We start from the raw sequence: 20,535 nt of genomic DNA on the forward strand, positions 1-20,535 counted from the left end.
CTCCCTTTGTTAACCTGAGGCCATGTTGCTCCCACAACACACTATCTCATTTCCACATGCATGCTATTTTTTCTTATATACCCCTCCCGGACTCCCTTGTCTCCACCTGCGTATTTCTTCCCTAGCTGTAATTTTTCTCTTCAAATTCAGTTACACTTCAAGCTTTCACTTCACGATGAGAAACACGGTGAATGCTACAGCACATGGCTCATGGCATACAGAAGTAAAACATCCTTAGGGGTAACTACAAGACTCTAAGTGGATGGTGGATGTACACAACATCACAATATTATCAAGTAAGACTCTCTGGAGTAAATTCTTTTCATGCTCCAGATCAAACCTATCAAATTCAGAGATTAGAATAGGTTAGCATGTTGCCATACTGTATGTTTCTTGAACCAAATCCTTGATGCATTAAAACACTTTTTTAATATTCTCACAATATTATAAGGCTCTGAAAACCTGCAAGAGCCTGAACAATTAATGTACTGTATAAATGGCCAATGAGAGGTCTAGAACCAGGCTAGAAAAACACAAAATGTAAAATATAATAATAATAATAATAATAATAATAATAATAATAATAATAATAATAATAATAAATGAATAAATTAGCTGAATTTGATAACACTCACACACATACTAGAATTGCAGGCACATGCAATGGGAATGGGCTCCTTTTGTTTTATTTTATTTCTTTCTTTAATTTTATTTTTTACAGCTGACTGCCCCTCTTATAGCTACTGTTGCATGCTTGGATAAGGTTGACTTGGCTTCCGTTTAACCAGGTGTCACAGTGTGCATGATTGGTTGATTTCAGGCTAACTTGATGTAGCTATACATTAACTAGTTAGTCAGCTAGCGCTTGCTAACCACAGCTAACTTAAAATGTGACTTATACAATGTTCAGCCTGTTCTCCTGTCAAAAACGTCAATGGTTTGCATGTACAAGCAGCGAAAAACAAGTGATATTGATGTATTTCAAAGCAAAGTTAAATGGCGGATTTCCGCCTTTGGTTGAAGGCTGGGTGAATCGCATCCTGCGTGAAAACAAAAGTGAACTATTTTTGAACGTAACTTAAGTTTTTTACGTAACTCGCGGTAGTCACATGTCCCTTGCACCTACTTAACTTCCGACATTTACGTACATTTATTTACTGGTTAAGCCGTCTTTCCTAACGCCCTACCAGGAATTTTTTTTATCTCCAAAGCCTAGGTTGGTGGTTTTTCAAAATAAATCCACAGAAACTGCAGCCTTTTTTATAACCACAAACCTTATCTGTGTGCTATTTTTAAAATGCGCCGCTGAACCACGAGCCACGATACGTACATATGTGTCCTAATGGGTGGTACTGACACATGTTCGTTCTGTCGTTTAAGTTGGAAAAATTGTTGGAAAAATTGTGACATGTCTAAAAATGTGGTTTTCTTTTCAACATAGCATAGCACATATCGTAACTTTTGTTCAATAACCATAAGCATAACCCTCCCTATCCTTTACTAGTCTCTCTCCTCATATCTAATACTAATCAATGAAGGCAAAGAGCCAATCAGATGGAGAGTAGGGCAGGTCATGGTCATGACTCCATCCTAGAATCAAAAGTAGTATAAGATGGAAGGGGGAAGTTGATTGATATTCTGAGCTTGAACAAGCTTGCTCAACTGTTATTGGAGCTAGAGTGAGAGGGGGCGGGCTTATGAAGGGCCAGTTATGATGCAAATAGAATCACCATTAGTTGTGCACCATTAGTACACACCAAACCCACTGTGCTAATAGCAAAGTCTTGTTTTGGTTGGAATAGCAACCCTGATTGGTTTCCCATGTTATGTGTCCACATGACTGTATTCCAGTTTTGCCACAGAGTGAAGAAAAAGGATGTGTGGGTGGGGTATTCTGTACCATTATTCTCCCTTAAACTCACTGTATGTCTCTGTTTATCACATTTTCTTACATCTTCCGAACTCATTCTCACACTCTTGAGGAATATATTCATGTGTTGTCTCACAAACAGAACACCCTGCAGTCTCTAACGCTGAGTAATTTAGCCGCTCTGTTCCTCCTAACCTGCTCCTTTATATCAATTATTGTTTATTGCACTGCAACACAACAGTCTTACAAGACAAATCCCTGCGTGTACTCCGTGATTGATTGGCTGGCTTCACACAATACAGTGAACGGGAGGAAAAAACTAATTCATGTTCAGCTTCGAAATTTAGTGGAGACCTTGAAGTAAATATTGTTCATGTCTCAGAACAGTTCAATTTAATTGCTCTTGGCTGGTTATTTTCTACAGCCTCTACCCCTCTCTCCTAAAATATTGTGAGGGTGTCTGAACAGTAAGAGATGAAAGCTGGTTTGCACAGTTAACCTAAGAAAGATGAAATAATGGCCTTGAAGTTGAATGTTGCATGGACATTAGGGAGATACTCAAATCCCAAAACATTTTTGGGGAAAATATATAAATATTTCTTCTATCCAAACTTGCTCATTATTATTTTTGGGGGGAAATGCCATAATTGGCATGTCTGTGCATCAGCATTTATGTTTGTTAAAAATGATATAAAGTAATTAATTTACCAGATTAAACATGTGAATTTAACCCCTTAACGCCTGCTGTCGCAAATATGCGACAAACCGTTTGACTCAGTCAGCCAGCCGAGATAGCGTCTGCATTCCCCCAATGCCGGTTGAATACCTGCTGTTGCAGGTTTATATAAATAAACGAGGGTGAATAAATAAAACATTGTTTTTTCACTGTTATATTACTGTGTTATTGTTATCCTATTATTGACCATTATGCCTGCTGTAGCAAATTTGCAACATACCAAATTGACCCCAAATTGACCATTATGCCTGCTGTAGCAAATTTGCAACATACCAAATTGACCATTATGCCTGTTGTCGCAAATTTGCAACATACCAAAATTTCTATTTATTTTTTGTGCAAAAGTGAAATTAATAATCTCAACATTATTTACCATCTACTTAAAGGCAAAAACACACATAAAACATTTTTTTATATACAGCTATATAAATTCAGGTGTTAAGGGGTTAAGGTCTAACGACGCACATTTCAGGTCAAATACAAAGACAGATAATTACGTACACCTCTAATGGATATAACAGCTACAGTCATTGGGGGATAATGAGCAGGCACAGACAAGTTGTTGTCTTGTTGGTCTCTGCCTTCACACACTGTCAATAACCAAACAAATCTTAGGCTATGAGCTGAGCGATAAATAATGTTCTGTTGACACCAATCAGAAAAATGCTTCTTATATATGTTGTTTTCTTTATTTTATTATGCACCCATACAAGTTGGACCAGCATTACCAGGAGAGAAACATATTGAAGTAAATAATAAGTAAAGAGCTGTCAAACAACAGGTGTAACTAGTAACATCAGCAACTGTTGCGTCACATTGCAAGAACTCCACACAGCGTCAGTGTTGTGAGATGCTCAAAAGGCTATCAAGATTTGAGTAAGCCTTCTTATCTTAGGTTCTCTTAAACATTCGTTTTCTGTATTACTCACAGAATTTATTTCTGTATTTCATTTCACGTCACTATGTGAATGTAATGTTTTGTCTATTGATAATGTAAATGATTGCTCACAAAGTTAGAATAAAATATTTTTACCTCTTTCCCTGAAATGATTGTGGCAATGTGATTTATTATTGACAGATAAAGTGTATATCTTCTCAAAACGTTATTAATCAATCTATTTTAAACATATCACAATGAAAATGAAATCACAATTAACAGAGGATTGTGTCTGTAAACAAAATTATTCAAGCTTTATGGACAACCGTGTATATGTGATTGAGACACAACAATTTGTTTTTTTTTTCCATAAGTAAAGTCTCAATAGTCTCAATAATAAATATAAAGGAAAAAAAAGTAAGATTAAGATTTGGGTAAGCAAAAAATCTATCTATCTATCTATCTATCTATCTATCTATCTATCTATCTATCTATCTATCTATCTATCTATCTATCTATCTATCTATCTATCTATCTATCTATCTATCTATCTATCTATCTATCTATCTATCTATCTATCTATCTATCTATCTATCTATCTATCTATCTATCTATCTATCTATATATATATATATAATGTATATGTACATATAGTATATACCACACACACACACATTCACACACACACACACACAGACACGCATATATATAATATAGTAAGAGTCATGAAAATATAAAATCGACAGCTGTAACAAATTTAGTTCACAATCGTTCAGGTCCATTAAATGTTCCGGTAAATTCAATGTCATTGACTACTCCTGTGCTTTTTCATGCCAAAGTCTCTGCTGTTAAAAGGTCTATTTGAATTATGATTGAGCTATCTATCTGGGATAAATAGTAACGGGGGAACTGTCCTTCTGCAAGTTGTGTTTAATCAGGATATGCTCATTCACTGCTTGTACTTCAACTACAAAATGTAATACACTATGATTCACAGCTACAGTGTAGAAGACACAGCCTATTAAGATCCTTATGATGTTGGTTTATTTGCGATGAACTCTAGCAGCTGTAGTAATAATATCAGGAACAAAGGAGGAAATCTGTTGACGTAGTATAAAGAGCAACAAAGTCCACATACTAAGACTGGTGTTCTTGTCCCGAGTGAAATTAAAAGTCACCGTTCTTACTTTCAGCTACGTACATAATTTAACCTGCAAGTTGTTTCAACCCAAACCATGCTCTTTTTTAAAGTTAACCAGGTAGTTTTGGTGCCTAAACCTTACCAAGTAGTTCTGTTTTACAACATTAAGCATGCATTTAAAACTGTGACCATTTCACAACATTAAATATCATATTACATAAGATAAAATACAAATCATTGCATGTGATTACAGTATACAACCGTACTACAGATATGCTTTAATTGGGGTTCATTAATCCATTTTAATCCATTTTCTGTGTGCATTATTATCATATTTTCTTCTTTCTGCAGCACAGTGTATTGAAATACTAAAACTGCTGCACTGTATGGACAAAATTTAACTGACTGAGCGATTGATTGATCTCGACATGCACTAACTAGCCAACAGTCGGTGCCTCGGGCCTTTCCCCCGACAGGGCACACTATTGAGCAGATAATTCCATACCACACCCCATACTGCATTTGATGGATTTACTTCGCTGTCCCCTGCTTTACATAATAAATATCCCAGAGTGTAAATCTGTGGAATCAGCATGACCTCCTCAGAGGTCAGGAGGAGTTCAGGTGAAGGTCACAGGTAAATGGCTTTTGCGCTAATCTTGGATCACATTTTCAATTTCTCGACACCTGGGTGACCTCGCCCCCGACCACCCGTCCTGAGGAAAGCTCACCCTCCCATTGGCCCTCAACCCAATTAGTGTGAGTGCATTGATTTAAGTCAATTATGCACGCTGTCCCTGGTGACCCACTACTCCTTGGGGCTGATGATCAATAAACATGATCATTGATTACTTATGTGTAATGAGTATGGATTCAGCTGCAGCTCTCAGCAGGAGTTACGAAAAACAATTACGCCGCTGTTACAGCCATTCCATTTTTAAACGTATTATTCATGATGCTTCTATTTTTATTCCACCAACTTCTTATGGTGGAGATATGAATCGTATACATTTTTAATGAAATAAGACATTAACCTAGATGTAAGAGTAGGCATGCATTAATGGTTAATTGTTTTATCATGTTCTGTGTATGCATAATAAATTAATATGCTTAATGGTAGAACAAACCAATCCCCATTGTCTTTGATGGTGGATATAATTTGAATACTCTCTCTCTCTGTCTCTCTCTCTCACACACATGCACACATACCCACACATATTCTCTCACACATGGTGGTCCATCTCAATAAATAGTTAGAGGAACAGGTGGTTGGGCTCTCATTGCTTTACTGAAAACTCTATAAATACTTTCACTGCTCTGTTACCGTAATGATTATCGGCATCATTGTATTCTTCACAGGGGGGAAATGCCAACAGCTACTATCAGCCTATTTACCAAAAAGAAAAACATTTTCTGATTTGCTCGATAGTAATAAAGTGCAGAAATGATCCAACTTGCAGTAATAGAGCACCCGCTCTCCTGAGCTATTCTTACTGTGTTTTGACTTGCTTGTCCTTTCGCAATTGCTAAAACATGAACGTGCGCAACAAACAATGCTGGTTAGCATGACAGGAATTCCAAAACATTTTGACCTCATTGCTCGGATGTTCTTCTCTTCAGCTGAGCAACAACTGTCAGCACCAAAGTACCGCATCGCTGTTGACAAATAACCGCTCAGCCTCTGTGTGTGTGTGTGTGTGTGTGTGTGTGTGTGTGTTTGTACTTGTACTTCCTACATAGTGAGGACCGGAACACGTTTTTAACCAATAGAGTGAGGACATTTTTGTGAAGTGAGGATATTTCGGTCCTCACTTCTTTAAAGGCTTGTTTGAGAGTTCAAACTTTGTTTTAGGGTTAATGTTACAATTAGGTTTATGTTAGGGTTAGGGTTGGGGATTTAGTTGTGATGGTGAAGGTTAGGTTAGGGTTAGGGTAAGGGACTAGGAAGTTCACTATTCCAATGAGGGCCCTCACAAAGATAGAAGTACAAGGATGTGTGTGTGTGTGTGTGTGTGTGTCTGTAAGTAAATAAGATCTCATTTTCTAGAGACCACACAGGAAGAGGTTCACAGCTGAGCGTCATGGGACTTACACGTGTTTTGTAAAATGCTGCAATGCTTTCTGCAATCATCATTTTATCTCAGGAATCTTTATGTTCGGTGGAATTTAGGCACCATGTACTAAGGCAATCAACAGTTGCAGGGGCTCTTACAGAGTGGGTATGTGATCAAGGCAGTCCTCAATCTGAGATGTCTGTCCTGATCGCATCTGCATCTCGAAGCACAAATGTTTGTCTTGTTTTGCAGTGAGTTTTTTTTTTTTTTCACCATTATTTCACCATTGTCTTCACCCCTAAACAATCCTATTTCTGGATTAAAGTTTAAGTTAGCAAATCCAATGTTGTTGTTTTTGTTTTTGTCTGTATTTGCAATACCCTGATCAGATTTAATTGCCATTTTGTTTAGGAAGAAGAAAAATAAATACACATATATACCTTTTTTTTGTAATTTCATCTTTATGGTAAATGCTGTTACCTTCTGTTGCATGCAGGATTTCATGAACACGCAGCCCCCATTATTTCAAATTTCTACTGGGAGGAAGAAAAGGAGAAGCAGAGGAGACGGAGTCACAAGAGAGGTGAGTGTGAGACTGAGAAACTAAGGAATAATGAGAAGAGTACTGTGTGAGAAGAGAGGGAGGGAGAAGATAAAAGTAAGGGGGTTATACAAAGAGAAGGAGCACACCTCTGTGGGAACGGAGTCTCTGCCCTGATGCAGAGATGAGAAATAAATTAGTGTAACATTTGAAGAAAGAAAGCAGATGAGGGGATGGGTAGAAAAAAGATTATTGAGAGCCTGACAGCAAGAGAGAGACCGAAATGTGGAGGTGACAGATTTCCCAGTGTCTGGGAAAAAATCGTTAGCAGGTGTGAATCCAGTCTCAGCCTGCGGATCTGAAGCAGACATCTAAACCCAAACACACACACAAACCCATACTTTCACATAATATACACAACCGAGACATGATTTTTTCTGGCAAGCTGTCATGATTTGCCCATCTTCTTTCTTCTTACCCTCTGTCTCTCTGCAGACACACACATTTTTATATTTTTACGACATCTGAGAAGAACTACTCAAAATGGCTACATATATTAATTTTTCTCCTCTGTCCTATTTTTTTTTCTTTTGCTAATTAAAAACGGAATCTCAAAGGATTTGGTAATTTTCCTTTGTTCCAATGACACACACACACACACACACACACACACACACACACACACACACAGACACACAGACACTTTAAGATGCTGATGATCACTGATTGCCTCTCAACTTTAGACGTAATGATTAGACTTTTAGACTAAATTTAGACATAATGATTTACATTGTCTGAGCAAGGATGGAAAAGATGAGGAAAATTCAAACAGGCTGCTCTTTATTGTTACAAAATTGCAAGAGGTAATAGAAGTCTTATGTTTTTGCAACAAAGGAACCAAACTAAGACTTTTGTCACTCATGTTCTTTAAAGTTTTGTACCTGTGCGTGTCTAAAGTTTACTTAAATGTAATTTCCAACCACACTGTTGAGGGCCAAGACAAAAATGTAATTTATTTTAAAAAACTACCTGCAGTTTATTCCTGTTTATGTCACAGAAGCAGTTTCATGGCAACAGTAATCATACATAAACAGACACTGGCGTGACCAGAACAAGATGCCTGTGATAAAGGTGTGTCAAAAACAGTATTGCGTAAGATGTGAAGAATGTAGTTATTAAGGAGAAGCCTGTGAACACTGTGGAGTGCCAGGTCTAATGTGGACTGTGAAAGCTTTTCATTTTGTCTCGAACAAATTTGTTTCCTTCTTCTTTCAGCTTTTTCTTTTTCTTTTTCTTTTTCGCCACTGTTTCTAAACCTAATATACCTCTCACTCTTATGTCATTTTCTCAAGCTGTGGCGGGAAATTGTTTGCTACTGAAGATTGATACATCACTCTTTCAGTGGTTTCAGTGTAGCAAAGTAGATTTACTCAAGTACTGTACTTAAGTATAATATAAGCCGGGATCGTACGGGTGCTTGAAAATCCTTGGGAATGCATGAATTTAAATGTTCTAATTTCAAGGTTTAAAAAGTGCTTGGGTTTTGGATAAAGTGCTTGTAAATGCTTGAAATTGTTACTGTATTTCTCTTACAATCTGACTATATCCATCTATAGACTATAGATAATCACATGTTCAATGTAAAAAATAATGAGTAGCCTATCTGAAATGAAGACCGTTCCTCCTTAAAGTGTAATACCATCGCTGTTGGTATGGTTAAGTGAAATCTCCCCTTTTAGTATGTAAGTACTCATCTTAAACATGCAGTTTACAACAGGTGCAAGAAACTGGAAAAGCTTGAAAATTGACCTTAAAAGTCCTTAAAAAATGCTTGAATTTGACCACTGGAAAAAGTGTACGAACCCTGTATCAGGTACTTCCATTTTATGCTACTTTATACTTCATACTCCACCACATCTCGGAAGGAAATATTGTTACTCCACTATTTGTCTGACAGCTTTAGTTACTTTTCAGATTATAGTTTTTTATCTTCCTGTCCAGTGTGAACCATGTTTCTCCAGATGTTTGTGTTGTTTGTAATGAAGTGAAGGATGAAGTGTTTTTTGTGTTAAATTGTGTAAAATTTGAGTACTTTTTCAGCTAAATCCACTATTTTAAAACCCTCTTGGATCAGCTGTAAAATGCATCGTCACAAATCTGAAAAATGTTGTTTTTCTGACACCATGAAGACAACTTTTCGGAGATACTCCTGCTCTTCTCTCTCTCTCTCCCCCCCTTCAAACTCTGTCTACTCTATTCTACTCTTTTGATCTGCCCTGTACAACGACATCTATTGCACGTCTGTCCATCCTGGGAGATGGATCCCTCCTCTGTCTCTCCCTGAGGTTTCTTCTTCTTTTCCTCTGTTAAAAGGGTTTTTTAAGGAGTTTTTCCATGGCTGATGTGAGGGTCTAAGGACAGAGGGTGTTGTACCATGTACAGCTTGTAAAGCCCTTTGAGGCAAATCTGTGATTTGTGATTTTGGGCTATATAAATAAAATTGACTTGACTTGACTTGACTTGACATAGGTCTCACAAGACGTTGACACTCCAAACATATGATGATCTTGGATTGCTGTAGATAAAACTGCCAAACATTAGATTAAAGAGTTGAAATTAGCACAACCTTAAGCATCTACAGCAGTGAAATGCATCATGCACATTAATGCAGCAGTAATATTCATCCAAAAATATCCTATGTACAAAGAACATTTTACTGTACAATGAGAATTTTTACTTTAAGGACTTTGAGTACATTTAGCTGATAATACTAACATACTTTTACTTACGGTTTTGAATGCAGGAGTTTTACTTGTATTGGAGTATTTCACAGTGTTGTAGCAGTACTTTAGTAAAGAATGTCAGTATTTCTCCTTTAAAACAAAGCTGCTGTTGCATTGTGGATGATGCTAATGTATGGAGCTTTTCTGTTTATATAAGTAGAGGTTCAACTGTAATAAACCACATTCCCCATACAATTCTGATACACCAGAAATGAAATTCCTTTATCAGTGACAGGATAATGAAAAGCATTTAGAAAATGTCAGTGGTGTGTGTGTTTGCACACTCCTGCATGAATAAAGTATATCCAAGAGAAGTCTGTGCAGAAAAAATAAATATTTTGCTTCTTGATTTTTAATGAACATTTGCATGTGTGCACATTTACACTCTAATTGGGCCACCCATTCATCTACAGATATGCGGACACACATAGATACACATCTCCCTGTGCTGCATGCTTTCTAAGGAGGAGCAGACAGCTGCTTCTCTAAAACTGAACTGTAATTAACACCTTTAAACCCAACATGCCAGACTCATAAATAAAAGAAGCAGATTAAGGGCCTGGGACACATTAAAAGTGGATTAGCTCCAAAGATGTAAATATCCTGCACTCATTTTCATCACGCTACCCAGAATCCAGCGCCTGAACAATCATTAGGGAACCAGGAGGGCCGAAATGAATGCAAATGTTTTAGAGTGAGAGTAAGAGAGGGTATTATAAACAGAGACTTGTCAATCACACATAACTCCCGTGGATCTAAATCCAAGGGATTTACATTGCTCTTAATATTCTATTCTGAAATACGCACACACACATACCAGTTATCAGACATCAGAAATGTGCACGCATACAATTAACATAATAGCTTGAATCAACAGTAAGACCACTAAGATTAGGGATAATAATGATGCTAATGTATTATTTTTGCACTATTTTGCTGCTGTGTAAATGAAGGTACTCTGCATATGGTTTTATATGGAGAAAGTGTTTTTACTGTAGTGCTAGCCTACCATGTACTCATACCATGGCACCATGCTGTTATAAATGTAACCATATTATCATACCATGTTACCCTTGCATTCTTAGCACACAGTAGCTACACCAGATGGCTTCACACTGGTGTTTAATTGATTTCAAGGTGTTTCAGAGTCAGTATTGGAAGGAAATGCTGGAACGTTTGCATTTCAAAGCACTGGCACACTGCTGCCTCACATATTCTCATCAACATGGCTCTTTTACATTCTAAAACAACATATCGGTACAACGTTGAATGAATTTAGAACCAACATGGCATCACATATGGTGTGAATTTGTATTGAGCATTCATCATTTGTTGAGTAAATATACAATACAATAGCCAACATAACAGCACATGAGTAGTTTCGCCCATAAAGTATACAAAAAAGTGTACTCCACCTTGTCCTCTGTGTTTACTCTGATGTTAACCTTTGAAAACCTTGACCGGGTAGCACAGTTGGAAGGAGGACAGCTCGCATCGTGGTGAGTTGATTTTCCCATCCTAATGAGCAACTCATTGTCCAACATCTTTGTCCAATGTCAAGCACAAAAAGAATACTTTATATTTGTAAAATGTAATAGTAATGGTAACAGTAAAATAGCATAAATTTGCCTAAATATAATGGAGCTGGCAGACTGGATAAGTGTACACCTTCTAGCCCAATGTTTTCTTTCTTCATATTTTTTATTTAGCTCTATTGGAAGATCCAAGTGTGTCACTGTTTGCAAATGAAGCCTCTGACACAGACTCACTGGTAATCACATAAAATCAAATCACATTCTCTTCCAATAGTCACATAGGTAGACTTGATGAGCCAAGTCATTACTCATAAAAAATGTTTTCCAGGATGGTGAATTTAATTTTTTTTAGGTTAGTATAGGTTGATTATAGAGCTGATTATTCCCATTGCTGAATGTATGAACAAATAGCATTGTTAATAGCTTTGCAAATAGATAGAGTCACCGAAGTTATATTCAATATGATAAGTGAGATTTTCTTCTACTTTTTTTTATTATAATGCTGGTCTAGGTGCTTTATAAATACTGTGAAAGTATCAAAATGCTTAATTCACGAAGAAGTGCAAATATGCTGCTGCAGTGCTTTTAAAGTCGTTCCCCAGCTGCAATAACAGTGCAGAGACGCTTAGAGTGCAAATTTTGAAAACCCAGAAACACTGACCAATCAGAGCAGACTGGGCTTTTCCAGCAGGGGGGCTTAAAGAGACAGGTGCTAAAACTGAACATTTCAGTCAGAGGGTGAAAACATGTATATTCAGACTGACAATATGAGGCCATCTTGAAATGCCCGGATCATCCACTACACAAAACCTTTATGGACCAAAAAAACAGCAGTGGACGGCTCCTCTCTCTCCGTTGCAGGACGGAGAGATTTAAAAGATGCTTCACTCCTACAGCCATCAGGCTGTCTAGTTCTTCCAGAGATTCTACCAGACTAACTGAATTTCCCCTCGGGGATAAATAAAGTAATTGTGATTTGATTTGATTTGATTTGATTTGATTTCTTTTACATTAAAGCATGTAAATATGTTCCGGTCAAAACCCAGAATACAAGTATGAACCTAAAAAAAAGCATAGTAAGTCTCCTTTGACATTTAAAAATGTACTTGTTTGGTGTGGTGTGAGAGTGAGAGAACCACTAAACAAATGATTTGACTGATGCACTGACTTTTGTCTCTCCACTTAGAAACCAGTGATCTGGAACAGTGTTTGCTATTTTCTTCATTCAGCCTGATCTAATGTGATGTTGGTTATTGCTCAACAGATGGAGGGATTTAGGCAGACGCTCGCTGTCTCTCTCCCCCCCAAGAGCAGACAAAACAGATGCAAGATTTTTTTGTTCGTCACATCTTCTACCATTATGAATATCACAATTCTGATTGTGATATCTAGTATCAGGTAATAATCTCGTTCCCAACACCTGCTCCTTAAAGAATGATTGCAGTCGTACCACTGCGGCTTTAAACTCATTAACAACCGCCATCTATATGTCTCTCTCGCTCTCTTCCCTGGTGGTTTTTCCCTTGTTTCTGCCGCTTTTGAAGTGCTACAGCAGGAACATAGACGCAGGGGTGTGGAGTGAATCTCAGGAGATAGAGAGGAAAGATTTGAATTGAAGGATGTAAAGATGGGGGAAGATGAAAGTGCTGAGAGATGTTATGTAGGATGGGGAAGCAGGGAATGGGCAGGTGGTTGACAAGTAATGATTGAGCATGTGGAATAGAGGTTGAACAGGCAAGATTGATGTACCTCGCTGATGTAAAGTAACCAATATTCGTCAAGGTCAAGATCAATGCTGCAATCAGAGCTGCCCTGTATGGGGTTTCTGTCTTCTGTGTATCTTTGGCTTTCTTTCTCGGCTTTACCCTCTCCTTCCTGTGTCAATCTCACAGCTGGTATCAAAGTGTAAAGTCACCGTAGATTTGATTGGATGCCATATAAGCGCAGCCAAACTAAGACACCTTCAGATTCACGCCAGCCTGACTGACTAAAGCATGAGTTGATAGTTTCACTACTTTCACTGCTTTGCATCATCTAGCCAACGGTCTGTTTGAGTCAAAGTCTGTTCACTCAGCTCCTGTGTGTTTCCACTTCCAAAGCCTCCACAGCCTCTGTGTCAGGCCATGTACAGGTGTGTATTCATGCAACGGTGAGTGTGTCAACAGATCGCACTTGTGCAGTGACAAGAATACAAGGCAGGTAGTATTTGGCAGGCGAATGGAGAGAGCCAGGTCCCTTGACAACAAAAATGTCACTTTATGCACATTGAAAGAAGAGTAAAAATGATGGATCAGATGTTAGATTGTGAAGTTGTCACCTCATTATAGTTGATATGTGGGATTTTCAAAGAAAACTCGAAAAAGTGCTCAACAGACCCTAGATAAGGAGATAAATAGTAATCAAAAATCAGTTGTAATGAAATGACTATTCAAAATACCAACAAAAGAACACAACTTTCAGTACAGAGCCAAAGGAAAAGCTGCTTCATCTGGGCATCCTGGTGGCTCACTGGTAGCTGCCTATACCACTGAGGCCTTGATGCAGCGACCCGAGGTTTTTTTGCTGCATGTCTTCCCCTCTGTCTCCCCCTTCCATTCTCTCTGTCACTGTCCAATAAAGCATCAAAAATGCAAAACAAAATGCAAGAAGAAAAAAAAGACGCTGCTTCAAATTAAGAGTAGAATCTGTATTTTGGAACATCGCCCTGTCCACAAAGGTTTTGGTGCAATTTGACTACATAGGTGATTGCTCAGAGTGAGCCCTGGAGGTAATTAGTGAAATAAAATGAGCCAACTTATGCAGACTGATTCTTGACCTTTCATTTGTCAATATGAGAATAATATGAGTTCAGAAATTAAAAAAAAATGGAAATTCACTCTTATTATCAGGCTAACTGCTTTTCCTTGATGCTGAGATTATGTACACTATTTTACCATCTGTACTGGGTGGTCAGGGGTCAGGGGTCAGGGGCAGCTACGGAACAATGTCGGACCCACAAGGCAATCAACATGTAGTTAAAGACACCTGTCATCAAGCATGGCATGATTTAGATTTCAAAATAATACAAATATTTTCTATGTTATTGAGTATCGATCAAAGTAAGGAGACTTTTGGGTTGCTTGCTGGAAAACTTGCTTCTGTGTTTTTAACATTGTGTTGTTTTGGTGAACAGGTCTGAAGTTCCTGGAGTATTATGGCTAAAAAAAGAGAGTGTCAACTCTTGATGGGTGTGTTTGTCATGCTGTCACCACCAGAACAGAGAGACAGAGATCGAGTCTGACAGCCACAATCATGAGCTGCACACAACACATTACTGTGTGTGTGTGTGTGTGTGTGTGTGTGTGTGTGTGTGTGTGTGTGTGAATTGTTATTTGTGTGAAGTTTTGGGTGGGGGCAACACTGTGGTCTCACCTTACCATCACCTGTCACTGACAACAGATGTTCACACGACAGGATTATTTACCCACCAGCCACATTGTGTGTGTGTGTGTGTTTGTGTGTGTGTGTCTGAGGGAAGTGAATGGGAGTTATTGATCTAAAGCTCAGATATGAAGCAACACTTTCACAAATACATACTCTCAAACCCATCTCCTTCATACAATACAAGTATTGTGGAGGTGTCATGTCATCATCTGCTCATTCCATGTGATCCTAATTTGACGGCTCTTGTCCTCACCTCTCAAGAGGCGGAAATGGGACATCAGGAAAAGACGTCCTTCTTGAAAAAGCCACTCCAAAACACCTTTTTCCATTAGCTGTTGTGATGAAGCTGCAGTGTTGGCGTGGCAAATTTTCCCCCCAAGTCCATAGTCCACCACAGCGCTGCATTTAAAGCTCCCATCTCATCCATCACACTCCAACAATAGAGATGTCGTCCACTCCCGAGACAGCTGCTCAGCCACAGCTCCCTGAAAGTGTGTGCGTGAATCTGTCTGTTTGTGGATGTGTATATGTGCACAAACATGATTAAGTTTGTTTGTGCATATAATGGACCTCTAACATTACAATAAGATCTTCTTTAAATAGTAATACTCTAATGTTTAAACAAATTAGACTGGCATAGACTCCACATCACCTGTTTGACACCAGTATTGTACTGTGCTGAATGACAGTAATTTATAGATACTTAAACAGATTGATTATTCCTTTGTTGACAGTGACATGTCATCTCCTCCATAAAATATTGAGGAAACTTTTTAATTAGAAAAGAAATTGGAACCGTGGTCTGCATAACGATGAGTGCTAATAAGAAAGGAGAAAAAAAATAAAGAATCAGGAGTAGATGGATAAATCTTTCAACCTATCCTCCTATAATGGTTTGTATGATATAGATTGAAGGAAAAGTTATGCACCATTTTTAATGCATTATCCCACAAATGTGCAACAACACAAGCAATCACTGTGCCTGTGCATGCCCCTGCAGGGAAGAACCTGTGCTTGCAACACAATTACCTGATTAGGTTTAGGCAACAACACTACTTGGTTAAGTGTAGGAAAAGAATACCGTTTGGTCTAAATAACTACTTTTGTAACATTAGTTAAGTACGCAAGTTACTCAAAATGAACACTGGTCTCCTAGGTGAAAGTCTTGTGTTTTTTTGACTCACAGACTTTGTCGCTCTCTATACTTATACTTCATCTAACTTCCTTCTTTGAGGCAGCCGTGCGGGTTATATATAAATTGTAGTGCACTCTACCACTACATATAGTGCATTAATCATAGATTTAAATCTGAAAATGTGAACAAGAACAGCTTGAATCTTTACACGGCTGATGAAAGTAAAAACGAGTGGTGGGGTGTGAAAGTCAGATTAGTATTTATTAAAAAATCTTCCTGGCAACTGTGGCAGTCTGACCACAGCCAGGGCAGCCTGTGTGCATCCATGTGTGTGAGTCCGCCTTGCTCTTATGCCTATGCCATGCTGGCACCACCATCTGCTGCCTGTCGAAGTACTGTCCGGCCCAGCAAGACTCCCCAAACACACACACACTCACACTCACACAACTCCCTACGTCCTGCTTGTGGTCAGACAGCCAGGTGGCATCCCACCAATTGACGGTTGATACGCACACGCTGCGACCCGCAGTACGCTACGGTCCACCAACGGAAAGTCCCTCTCAAGCTCTTCCTCTTTCTTGGTGTGCACGTAGGCCTGATTAACACACAGAAAGGGTGTCCGTCCGTCTGTCTGTCCTCCCGTCTGTTTCTCTCTATGCCATTTGGCCTGTCTTCCTGCCTTGGATTGAGAACATAGGAGCTCTTGCTCACAACCACCACACAGTGTTTATGTGTGCATGTGTGTGTTTTTTAGAAGACAACTCTGAAAAAGGAACTCCTTAGAGGGGTGTCAGATGGCAGGCATTTGTGTTGGTGTGTGGAGGGGGATGGAAAGATGATGGGGGCGGATGAAGGAAGGGATAGAAGGAAACAGGAGGAGGGGGAGATTGCTCTGTTCTCTGCTCTTCAGCTTTTGTTCTCTGAGATAATAACTCTCCACCCCCTGACTCCAAAAACCAAGGGAACCCCTCTAGTCTGGAAACAGGAGCTACATTCAGGCTAATGCTTTGGTTATGACGACTGGTTATACATTAAATATAGGAGCTGACAAGACGATTCATCGTATCTTTTTGACAGTTGGTGCTGCAACTGTGTCAGATTTTTCATAGTCAATTATAAATGCCCTGTGTTGCCCTAAAAAAATCTAACATGCTTTTAATTTGGGCCAAAACTGAGTAGGGGGAAAACATAGAGCCATTTCACTGCCAACAGCCTGGAGGCCAGTTGAGTATCTTGGTCTAATCTGCCAGGACCAATGAAGATGACAGAAATATGAGTACAGAGACGGGAAATTATCTCAAATTCTAGATATTTTTCACCCTCATTAAACCGAGAGCACCACATTCAGATGGGAGAGTTACAGTGCAAGTTGTGACACATTATCACAATCTCTGCTTTTAATTTTCAAAATTGATACTACATTCGGGAAGGCAAACATTTTGGGGGGAACTAAGAGGAAGTCAAAGGCATCGGATGTTGAAGTGAAAAACGCTGTTCTATTTGCTGTGACCTGGTTGAGTGGAGCAGCATCTGCAACCCACATGAAATCTAAAAATACTCCTGCACCATTGACTGCTACTTTGCCGTGGCCTCAGTAGGTAGATAAATAACTGTGTGTGTATGGTATGCTAGTGTGCATGTGTTCAAGTGGGAATTGGGAATGGGCTATATTCTTAGGTTTACCACTGCTTTGGTTAGAAGCCTCAACCCTAAAACCTCTGTAAATATGTGTTTGTGTGTGATAGGCAGAACATTAGTCGCTCCAGGAAAACACGCAAATAACTGTAAATCCAGTGCATTAATGATATATGACTTCTTACAGGTTTTATATTGGAGCGCTGATATGATATAAAATGTGTAAAGTTGTTATTGTTAGATGTTAGTAGTTAGTTATGTGTGTTATCGAATTGAATATTAAAAAAGCAAAGTGAAAAGCTTATAGTAAGACTTAAACTGTTGCCAAAAATAGCAGCGGAGCAAAAGTGTGAGAGGAAAAATGGTGCAGTGTGTTGGTGTGGCTCAGGTATGTTGATTGTCTGTGCCTGATAGTGTAGCGCTCTGATGCTCTGCAGCCGTTTTCCTGAGGGATGGAATGAGAGCAGAACATGTGCTGGGTGGCTGCTGTCCTCCATAATATTTAGAGCCTTTCTTCTGCAGCGGGACGTGTAAATGTCATGTATCTGTGGCAGTGATGTTCCTATTATTTCTGAAGCTGTTTTTCCTATCCTCCTCACTTGTTTGTGGTCTTCAGTCTTCAATTTTAATGGCCATATTTTTAAGGTATCACAGAAGATAAGGTCTCTGTTTTGCCCTCTTAATGACGCAACTGGTGTTTAGAGACCAGGTGAGTCTATCATCTAAATGACGTAGAATCTGATTCACAATTCAGCAGATGTGATTGATTTGATGTGGCGACTGAAGAGTTTTTGACCTTCTAATAAACAATTATCTCCTATGTTTTCTCAGCATTTAGGTGGACTTTTTTGTCTTGAAACCATATGAATCCACACTTCACATCATTCCTATCAATCAGACTTTATTGTATAGCACTTTTCATACAATAGAAATGTAACACAAAGTGCTTCATATAAAAAAAAGGAAAAACTACTACAACTACTACTACTACTACTACAACTGAAAGCGCTGATTCAGACATATGCTACCTCAAGACCGTTGCGCTCTTCCAATGAATGGCGCCTGGCTCTACCCCCCGTTGGTCCAAGGCAATCCAGACTCTTTGCATTTCTCCTCGCACCACATGATAATTCTACTCCTCAAAGAATTGTCACTAGCACTTATTGATGCACTAATTATTGCACTATACCTTGATTGTTTGTTTTTATTCTTCCTGTAAGTCGCTTTGGATAAAAGTGTCTGCTAAATGACTAAATGTAAATGTAAATGTACTACTACTACTACTACTACTACTAATAATAATGATAATAATAATAATAATAACAATAAAAACAAACATAGTAACAAGCAAACACCCTCCGCCCATCCCCAACCCTCCACCCCTGACCCTCCATCCAACCCATCCCATTAAAAACAAAGCACAAACTGAGAAAGCACCATCTCAACGTGGAGCAGTGAGGAAACACTGGAGGCAGGTTAGAAATTAATTAGATAAAATAAATAAAAATAAAGTAAGATAAAATAAATAAAAACAAAAGTAATAACAAACTAGATGAAATAAAATGAAATATAAATAAATGATTAAAAAGTAGAGCATGATAAAATATATCATGCATGGGATCCTTATTGCGCAGTCTGATCGCTGTGGAGTCATCTGCAAATTTCACAACGCTGGTTTTATTATTTGGCAACACAATGGTATGTAAACAGACTGTAATAAAGGACAAAGGCAACAGACCTGTGGTGCCCTTGTGTTGAGAATTATGGTAGATGAGTAGCTGGTATTTACTCTCACTGTTTGAGGTCTGCCTGTCAGAAAGTCAAATAACCACATACAGGAATCACAAAGACCAATGTCTCAAATAACACCAGTTTAAATGTTACAGTGGTTTTAAATGTAGAGCTATAGTCGATAAACAAAATTCTGACATAGCCTTTTTTAATTTTAAGATAGTATGCAGAGCTAATGATACATCGCCTTCTACACATCTATTAGACCGGTAAACAAACTGTAACAGAGTAAGATTGGATAGAATGTTAAGATTTATGTGTCTCTTAAGTCATTTTTCAAAGCATTTCATGCATGCTATACATAGGAAAGCTTATGGGTGTGAGAATGTGAATAAGTCAGTAGTCCGATGGTATTCAAACGAGGGTCATGGTAATTCCTTCTGTCAGGCTAATGACAGATGTGTGACAGATGTTACAGTAAGGGCTGGCTTCATCTATGGATCAGTCATAACTATTACCATAATGTACAGTAGCAGAAGCACTCAGCCAAAACTAGAGAATCCACAGATTTTTCACATTTTATCTCTAATTTTCTACTATTGTAAGTGTGCTGTTTAATCTTAATTTATTCAGGAAGTCTCTAAGAAATATTTTCCAATAGGTGAATAGTATGATAATCAGACAGTGAACTATGATTTAAAATACGAGTAAATGGGAGCCACACATATATTCATGAAGTGCCCTCTCTTAGATAAGTTTCGGGAGATATTTGACCTGGTTGATAAAATATTTGATTTTCCACTATCCAGGTTCTTATTGCTGGCCGTTCTTGGGGCTATCCCAGCAGCAGTGATAAGCAGGAAAAAGATATACCTACTGCATAGACTTTTTGCAGCAGCCAAGAAAGCAATAACACTGAGCTGGCAAGACCCTCCAACCTATGACACATGGCAGTCAGTAGTTAGAAACTTTACACAATGGAAGCAATAGCTTTCATGCTGAGATTGCAAAATGCACAATTCACAGACGGATGGTCACCTTGGTGAAAAAGGGACGGGAGAGGCATTCAGATAG

This window comes from Centropristis striata, chromosome 19, assembly GCF_030273125.1.
Source record: "Centropristis striata isolate RG_2023a ecotype Rhode Island chromosome 19, C.striata_1.0, whole genome shotgun sequence".
Lineage (NCBI taxonomy): Eukaryota > Metazoa > Chordata > Actinopteri > Perciformes > Serranidae > Centropristis > Centropristis striata.